The following is an 8,520-nucleotide window of genomic DNA, read 5'->3' on the forward strand; positions in this document are numbered from 1 at the left end:
TTATTAAATTAATTAAAAAATTTATGAGTGTTTTGACTCCAGGTATATCTGTATACCACACATGTGCAGTGTCCAGAAGAGAGCATGGGATCCCTTGGGACAGTTACAGAAGATCGTGATCACCCGTGTGGGTGCTGGGAACTGAACCCAGGTCCTAGGAAAAGCAACCAGTGCTCTTAACGGCCGAGCCATCTCTCTAACACTTCCCACCCCCTTAAAAAAATAAAAACAAAAAACCCCAGACTCTCACGTTGTGACCCAGGCTGGTCTGGTTCTCACCGTCATCAATCTCCCTGTCTCGGCCTCCCAAGTGTTATTACAGGAATAAGCCATGTGCTTAGCTAAGAGAGATATAGAGACAAACAGAACTTACAGTTTTTCTTGGGGTGGGGGAGGGAGATGCCCAAGCATCCACCCCTGACCCTGCCAAGGGCACCACTACAATGAGGGAGTAAGTGAAGGAGAGAGGGATAACATGGAGTTAGTTAAAGGCTACCTAGAAGTGAGCTAAGGCAAATAAATGCTCCGGAAGTTCTGTGATTTCAAGCCCAATAATTGCCGCATGAATAGTTAACATTGACTCCATTATAACTGAAGAGCGTAAAGATTTGTGTTTTATATTTAGTCTAGATATATGCTCTTTCCTGGGGAAGCTGAGGCATGAATTCAGTGGATCAACTATCTGAAACAGTACTGTGGTATATGGACACCAGGAAAGAGAAAACAGTTCTCAGCCTCTGGAAATTCTTGGCTGCACAAATTGGGTATAAAAAGTGTCTTTTGTTTCTATGACAGGGTCTTATGTATTCCAGACTGGCCTGGAACTTGCTGTACAGCTGAGGGTGACTTTGAAGTTTTTTGCTGCTTAATTTTGAGACATGATCTCACTATCCGACTTGTAAATCAATATAGTTCAGGCTGGCCTTGAACTTGTGCTCATTGTCTCTGCTTTCCAAACTCTGGGATTACTGGTTGGTAGGGCACACACCATCCCCAATTTTTGTAGTGCTGGCAATCAAACCCAGGACTTTGTGCATGCTAGACAAATACTCTACCAATGGAGCCACACCCCCACCTCTTGAGAGGAAAACTTAAGTGCTGTGGTCTGAATGATATGTCAGCTCTGCGCCCCCCACCCCCCCCTTGGTTTCTCTGTGTAACAGCTCTTGTCCTGGACTCACTCTGTAGACCAGGCTGGCCTCAAACTCACAGAGATCCACCTGCCTCTGGCTCCCAAGCGCTGGGGTTAAAGGCTATGATATATGTCATTTTAAAATTCTTACGTTGACACCTACCCTCAAGGTATTGAGGAGGGGAGGCTGCTGGGAAGTAATTAGGTCATGAGAGTGGACTCTTTCTCTTTTTGGAGGGAGTGTATTATATAGCCTGCTCTCAATCTCACTGTGTAGCCTAGGATGATCTTGAACCCCTGATCCTCCTCTTGCTTCCCAACTAGAATTCCAGCAGAATGACACCATGCCTGCCAGGGTAGACTCCCTCTGAGTGAGGCGAGTGCTCTCAAAAGAGAACAGCTATCCCTTACTCCGTGTGAGACACACAAAAAGGCATAGCATAGGAAGAGAACACAGCCCTCAGGAGACAGAATCTCCCAGTCCGTAGATCTTAGAGTTCCTGTCTCTCAGCTGAGAAATAAATTCTCTTGTTTATAAGCCATACAGTTTACAGTACTTTAGTTTAGCTGAAACAAACACAGTTAATATGCCTGAATCACTAATACTAAACAGGGTGACCAACTAGAGATACCTCTGAACTCAGAGTGGAACACAATAGATGAGTGAGCTTTCTGTGATTTTTAAAGAATCATTAAAAGCTGGGTGTTAGCAGGGCATAGTGACTCATACCTGTAATTCTCGCACTTGGAAGGCTGAGGCAGGAGGATTGTTGTTGCCCACTGGGACTGGGCAGATATTAACCCAAGATATCTTGTCTACTCTCCATCCAATACCCCCATAAGCATTTGCACATGTTTTTCCACTTGGGCTGCTTCTCTCCATCATGCCAAACCTCAGAGCAAGCTCCTCCTGGCCACAGGGTTCTAGTTCACACTAACCCATTGCAACTTGCTCCTTTCTCCTTCTCTCTCCTCAGGGTCCTTCTCTGACTCCCGCCCCCAAAAGCTGAGAACCTAGGCTCCACCTACTTCTCTCCTGACCAGCTCAGGTGTAAGCAACTTTATTTTCCAATCAGGGACAATTTGGGAAGCAATGTCATTTTGGATAGGTGAGAATTTGATCTTGGGGAGCAAAGCAATTAACATTTAAATACATAACAGCCCCAGACCAACCCAAGAGAGGATTGCTTCCTGGGCTATAGAGTGAGACCCTGTTTCAACAACAGGCGATATGCAAACAGGGTGATAATGCAAACCTGCTGTCCCAGCAACACATGAGGCTGAGGAAGGGGATGGTTTGAGCCCAGGCTTCAAGGCTAGCTTCCTGGACAACATAGTAACTGCATTCCAAAATGTCAAAGTCAAGGTGGTTGCAAGTCTGTTACCTGCTGTAGGCTTAGAAAGACAGAGGCCCCACGCATCAAGCCAGGCCCAGTGCCTTCTTTCTTCCTGCTGCCTGCAGGTCAAGATGCAGAACTCTCAGCTACCTTTCCGGCACAATGTCTGCTTGCAGGCTGCCATGCTTCCTGGCCATTAGACAATGGACTAAACCTCAGAACTGTAAGCCAGCCGCAATTAAATGTTTTCCTTTATGAGAGTTGCCATAGTCATAGCATCTCTTCACAGCAATAGAACACTAAGGCAGAAGCCGGTACCAGGAGTGGGGTATCACTGAGATGGGCCTGACCATGCTTTTGTTTGGAGGAATGTGGACTTTCGGACTTTGTAATAGCAAAGCTGTTGAATGCTTTAAGTGGGCTTACTGGTCCATATTTGTAAAGCGTAGAAGACAGTGGTGCTGAGTGATTTGACCCGTGGGCCCAGCTCAAGAGGCTCCAGAGGAGGATTAGTAACTGGCCAAGAGATTGTTCTTGTGATATACTGGTGAGGAATGTGGCTGCTTTCTGCTTTTGTCCAAAAAAACCTGCCTGAGGCTAAAGTGAAGAGTCTAAATTAACAGTGTTGGGAAAGAAGATTTCAAAACAGCCTAGTATTGACTGTGTTGCTTGGTTATTAGTGGCCACTCTTATGCAGATCTATAATAAAAAAGGAATAAGATGAGCAAAAAACCCCACAAAATGTGCAGTCTGGGGAGAAAGGGGGCATCAGGAAATGTAATGGGGCCTAGTCTTGTATGCAAGGAGATAATCAGATTCAAGAAAAGCATGATGCTAACCAGAATAAAGAGAGTGCTGACCTTAGGGCAAGACCTCACCCAGCTAAGCTTCCAATTTAAGAAAAGGAGTTTAAGAAAAACTTTAGGGCATGATATGGAGGTGCTTGCCTTTAATCCCAGCAGTCAGGAAATAGAGGGAGGGCAATCGCTGAGTTTAAGGTCAGCCTGGTCTACATAACAAGTTCAAGGACAGTCATACTGAGGCAGTGAGAGAAACCATCAAAACCAGAAAGCAAGTACCAGAGCTTTTGGTTCTGACTTTAGAGCCAAAGACACAAGAAAGGAATTGTAGAATCTGCCTCCACGGCTGAAGAAAAGTGCTAAAGCCAGACATGTGTCAGGGGTGTCCCTGATGAAGGCCATTGTGTGAAGCTGTGAAGGCAAAGCCTGGATTGCCTTGAAGACCCCAAGATGCCAATTGTGGAATTACCTGCCAAGGAGAGCTGCAAATAGGGAGTGGAACCACAAGAAAGAAGTATGCTGCAGTCGACAAAGCTGAAAGGAGTTGGAGATCTGAAGAGCGCTTCGACATCGGACATGGAGATGCGGAGTTTGGAGTTTGCCCAGCTGGTTTTTGGTCTTGCTTTGGTCCAGTATTTCCTCCCTATGCTTCCTTTCCTCCCTTTTGAAATGGTAATGTATATTCTGTATGCTGGATGTATGTGATCTGCTTTTTTTAACTTTTATTTTACAGAGGTTACAGTTAAGAGATTACCATGAGTTTCAGGAGAGACTTTGGATTTGAAGCAGTTGAGACTGTTGTAGACTACGAGGACTTTCGAGGTTGGACTGAATGCATTTGTGCATCATGTTACGGTTAAGTGGTTTGACTAAAAACAGCTCCCATAGGCTTATAGATTTGACTGCTTAAAGTCACCAGAGAGTGGCACTATTAGGAGGTGTGGCTTGTTGGAGGGAATTCATCTCTGGGGGTGGGCTTTGAGGTTTCAAATGCTCAAGCCAAGCCCAGTCTCTCTCTTCCTGTTGCCTGTGGATCCAAATGCAAAACTTTCAGCTCCCTCTCCAGCACCATATCTGCCTGCTTGCTGCCATGCTACTCACCAGGATGATAATGGACTAAATCTATAATAGAGAAACCCCATCTCCAAAGAAAAACTTTGGGCTGGAGAGGTAGCTAAGTGTTTGTAAGCATTAATTGCTCTTTGAGAGGACCTGGCTTGATTTTTTAACACCCACATCAGGCAGCTCACCCACATCAGTGCCCTCTTCTGGGCACTGCACGCACATGGTATACATACATGGTATACATATCAGGCACACGTACATACACAATTAAATAAAAACATAAATTTAATTGTACAGGTTGGCAAGCAAGATGCCCAGTAGATAGGGTACTTGTCAAACCTGAAGACATGTGTTCAATCCCCAGAGCCCACACAGTAGAAAGACAAAACTGACTCTTTGTTTTGTTTTTGGAGACGGGGTTTACTTGTATGGCCTGGACTCCCTTTGTAGACCAGGCTGGCCTTGAGCTCACAGAGATCTGCCTGACTCTGCTTCCCCAAGTGCTGGGATCACAGGCTTGTGCCACCGTGTATGGCATAGAATTGACTCTTGAAAATGGTTTGTTTTTATATTATTGAGTTGTATGAGTTCTTTAATAAAAGTCTACGATAATACACCCCAACTGAGGATATTTGATAGTAATAGACATATATAAGATAGAAAACAATTTAAACTAAAATTTAAATCAGCTGCTATACTACCAACCTTTTATTGGCATAAATTGTAAACTAAAATGTTTACAATGTTTACAATTTATACTATATTGGTGTCGGCAAATGGCTCATCCAGTGAAGACACCTGCTGCCAAGTCTGACAAGTTAAGTCCATTCCCTAGGACCTACAATGGGAAGAGAGAACTGACTCCTAGAAATCATCCTCTTATCTCCATAAGCAAGGCCACCCCCCCAGCTCACAAAACAAATAAAAATGTAATAAAAAACTAAATAATGAGGGATACCGTTTTCCAAACAGCCTTTGTTATGATAAGATTTTCCTAGAAAGCCAAAATGTTGGCATAAGATTTTATCACTGCAGAGTTCCTTGTGGAGATTGGAATTTTGACAGCTTGGCATGTTTTATGCTAATTAGAGGTTAAAGCTGAGATTACTGACTTCACTGAAGTTTTCCATTCAGGCAGCAGCTGCACAAGGGGCCCACAACAGAATGGGAGGCAGTGTTCTAACATAGCCCCGGCTGTCCTGGAATTCACTCTGTGGAACAGTCTAACCTCGAACTCAGAGCGCAGAGATTCACCTGCCTTTGCCTTCTGAGTGTTGGGATTAAAGGTGTGCACAACACACACACACACACACACACACACACACACACCTGGCCCATAAGGAGTGGTGTAATTGACAATACCATTCTCCTTAAGCAACTCTAATGAAACTCACAGATCAGAAAATGGTTCAGCAGACAAGGAGATACTTGCTACCAAGCCTGACTACCTAAGTTTGATCCCAGGCCCACACCATGGAAGGAGAGAGCTGACTCCTGAAACTTGTCCCCTGACTTCTACATATGCACAGAAACACACAAAATGTTGCTTTAAAAGATCTTTAAATCAGGGGGCTGGAGAAATGGCTCAGAGGTTAAGAGCACTGACTGTTCTTCCAGAGGTCCAAAGTTCAATTCCCTGCAACCACATGGTGGCTCTCAACCATCTATAATGAGATCTGGTGCCCTCTGGTGTATTATTTATACAGAACACTGTATAAATAATAAATAAGTCTTTAAAAACAAAATCTTTAAATGTAAACATAAAGGAAGTCATTATATCACCGAAAAAATTAAAGACATGAAAGCAGAAGACATCTTTTCTCCTAGATGTCCCGAAATCAAAGAAGGAAGCTTCTGCTCTTCCCAAAGCTGAAGGCAAACATAGGCCTTGAAAACTAAGAAGGCAGTGCTGAAAGGCATCCACAGCCACAGAAAGATTCCCACGTCACACACCTTCTGGAGGCCCAAGACCCGGCAGCTCTGGAGGCAGCCCAAATACCCTCAAAAGGGTGCGCCCAGGAGGAACAAGCTTGACCACTATGCCATCACCAAATTCTGCCTGATCACCAGTCAGCCGCGAAGAAAGTAGAGGACAAAACACACTTGTGTTCATTGTGGATGTAAGGCCAACAAGCACCAGATCCAACAGACTGTGAAGAAGCTCTATGACCCTCATGTGGCCAAATACCCTGACAAGGCCTGATGGGGAGAAGAAGGCAGATGTTCAGTTGGCTCCTGATTATGATGCTCCGGATGTTGCCAACAAGATTGGGATCATCTAAACTGAGTCCAGCTGGTTAATTCTAAATATATACTTTTTCCACCATTAAAAAAAGAAAGAAAAACTAGTTGTGAAAAGGAAGGAGATCTGAGAGAAAAGGGTCAGGGGGGACAAAAGAGGGTAATAAAATAATATGATCAAAATATGTACATGAAGCCAAGGTGTGGAGGCACACACCTTTAATTCCAGCATTCGGGAGGCAGAGGCAGGCAGATCTCTGTGAGTTTGAGACCAGCCTGGTCTACAGAGTGAGTTCCAGGACAGCCAGGGCTGTTACACACACACTCACACATACAACCTGTTGGCTGCTCTGGAAAGTGATCACATCCTTCTAGGTCTGTGTGATCCAGCTGGAATACAAACTTGTCTTTAATCCAAGAGAGAGAGAGGGAAGCAGATCTGAGTTCAAGGCCAGCCTGCTGTAGAGCAAGTTTCAGATAAACAAAAGCTTAGGTCCAGGTGTGGTGGTACAGGCTTTTAATCCCAAAAATGAAGGTAACGATAGTTTGTAGAAGGGAGCACCCATGTGTGAAAGTGACGTCTAATTGAGTGGTAGAAAATGTGACAAATCAGAGAAAGATTTGATCCTCCTCTGCAAAGCAGAGGGTGACTCAAGGACCTGAGAATTAAGGTTTTCAAGTCTCTGAAGGAGCTTCTTCCACCTTCCACTAATTTAGTGTTCATCACTTAGCTGAATGGACAACTATTCTGAAAAAAAAAAAATGTCCTGATCTGGCCTTGAACTTGTTGAGTCAGTCCATCATGCTGGAAGAAAAAGTGATGTCTAATTGAGTGGCAGAAATTGTGACTTGACAGAATAGGATACACCCAGCTCTCATGAGGAGAGGAAAGGGAAGCTACTTACGGGGCAATGCAGCGGGAGGAGGCAGGTTTACGGGACAGTGACAGAGAGACTGGCTGCAGAGAGAGAATTCAGATGAAGATAGAATGAGCCAGAGAATGATAAGGAGCCACAAGATTAGAGCAGATGGTTTGAGTTAGTGTGAGGCCATGCAGAGCAATTCAGAGGCCGGGAGAAAGAACTAGAAAGGGTGAGCTTATTCAGCAGTAAGTCTCAGAGGCTGAAAACATTCTAGGCCTAGATTAGAATGTACGGAGACTAGAGGCTTCAAGGAGTAGGCCTGGGTTAGCAGAGGAAGGCAGGAAGCCCCCAAGACAACTGAAACAGGTAAATTAAAGTTCCTTTTACAGAAACCCTGTCTCGAAAAACAAAACAAAACAATAACAAAAAAAAAAAAAAAACCCCAAACAAACAAAAAAGTACATGTATGGAAATGTCATAATTAAATCCAGTATTATATGTAATATATGCTAAAACAAGACCAAGTATATACACTTACAAGTATATAAATCATTTGCTCAAATGAACAAAAAGTGATGTTTCTTGGCTAGTACAAACAATCAACTAGTTTTCTGCTGTATTTGACTAGCTTAGAATCTAACAAACATTCTGCAAGAAGCCAACCACAAACATAGGAGGATCAGCAAAAGAGTTGCTGTGTACCCTGTGTAACAGAAGCAATATTTGTATATACTAAATGTCCACAAACATTACAGATACTAAAGTTTGTTATTTTCCCAAGTAGCACCGACCCACTACTATCTATATTATTATCATTCTTTCATTCACTCAAATATAAATGGCAGGCCAGTTTTCTAGATGCTGGGGTTTTAGAGATGCTGGAAAGATAATGAGGCAGGAAGCATAACGCCCGTCCACCCCAAGAACAACCCACCTCAGAAGGGAAAAGAAGTCATTACAAGGGTTCCCGAGGCTTACTGGAGGACACACTAGAAGCTAAGGGTCAGTGACTGAGATTGTTATTCACCCTGCCTCTGTGTGTGTGTGTGTGTGTGTGTGTGTGTGTGTGTGTGTGTGTGTGT

The sequence above is a fragment of the Psammomys obesus genome, unplaced genomic scaffold (assembly GCF_907164565.1).
Source record: "Psammomys obesus unplaced genomic scaffold, mPsaObe1.curated_primary_1811, whole genome shotgun sequence".
NCBI classification, from domain to species: Eukaryota; Metazoa; Chordata; class Mammalia; order Rodentia; family Muridae; genus Psammomys; species Psammomys obesus.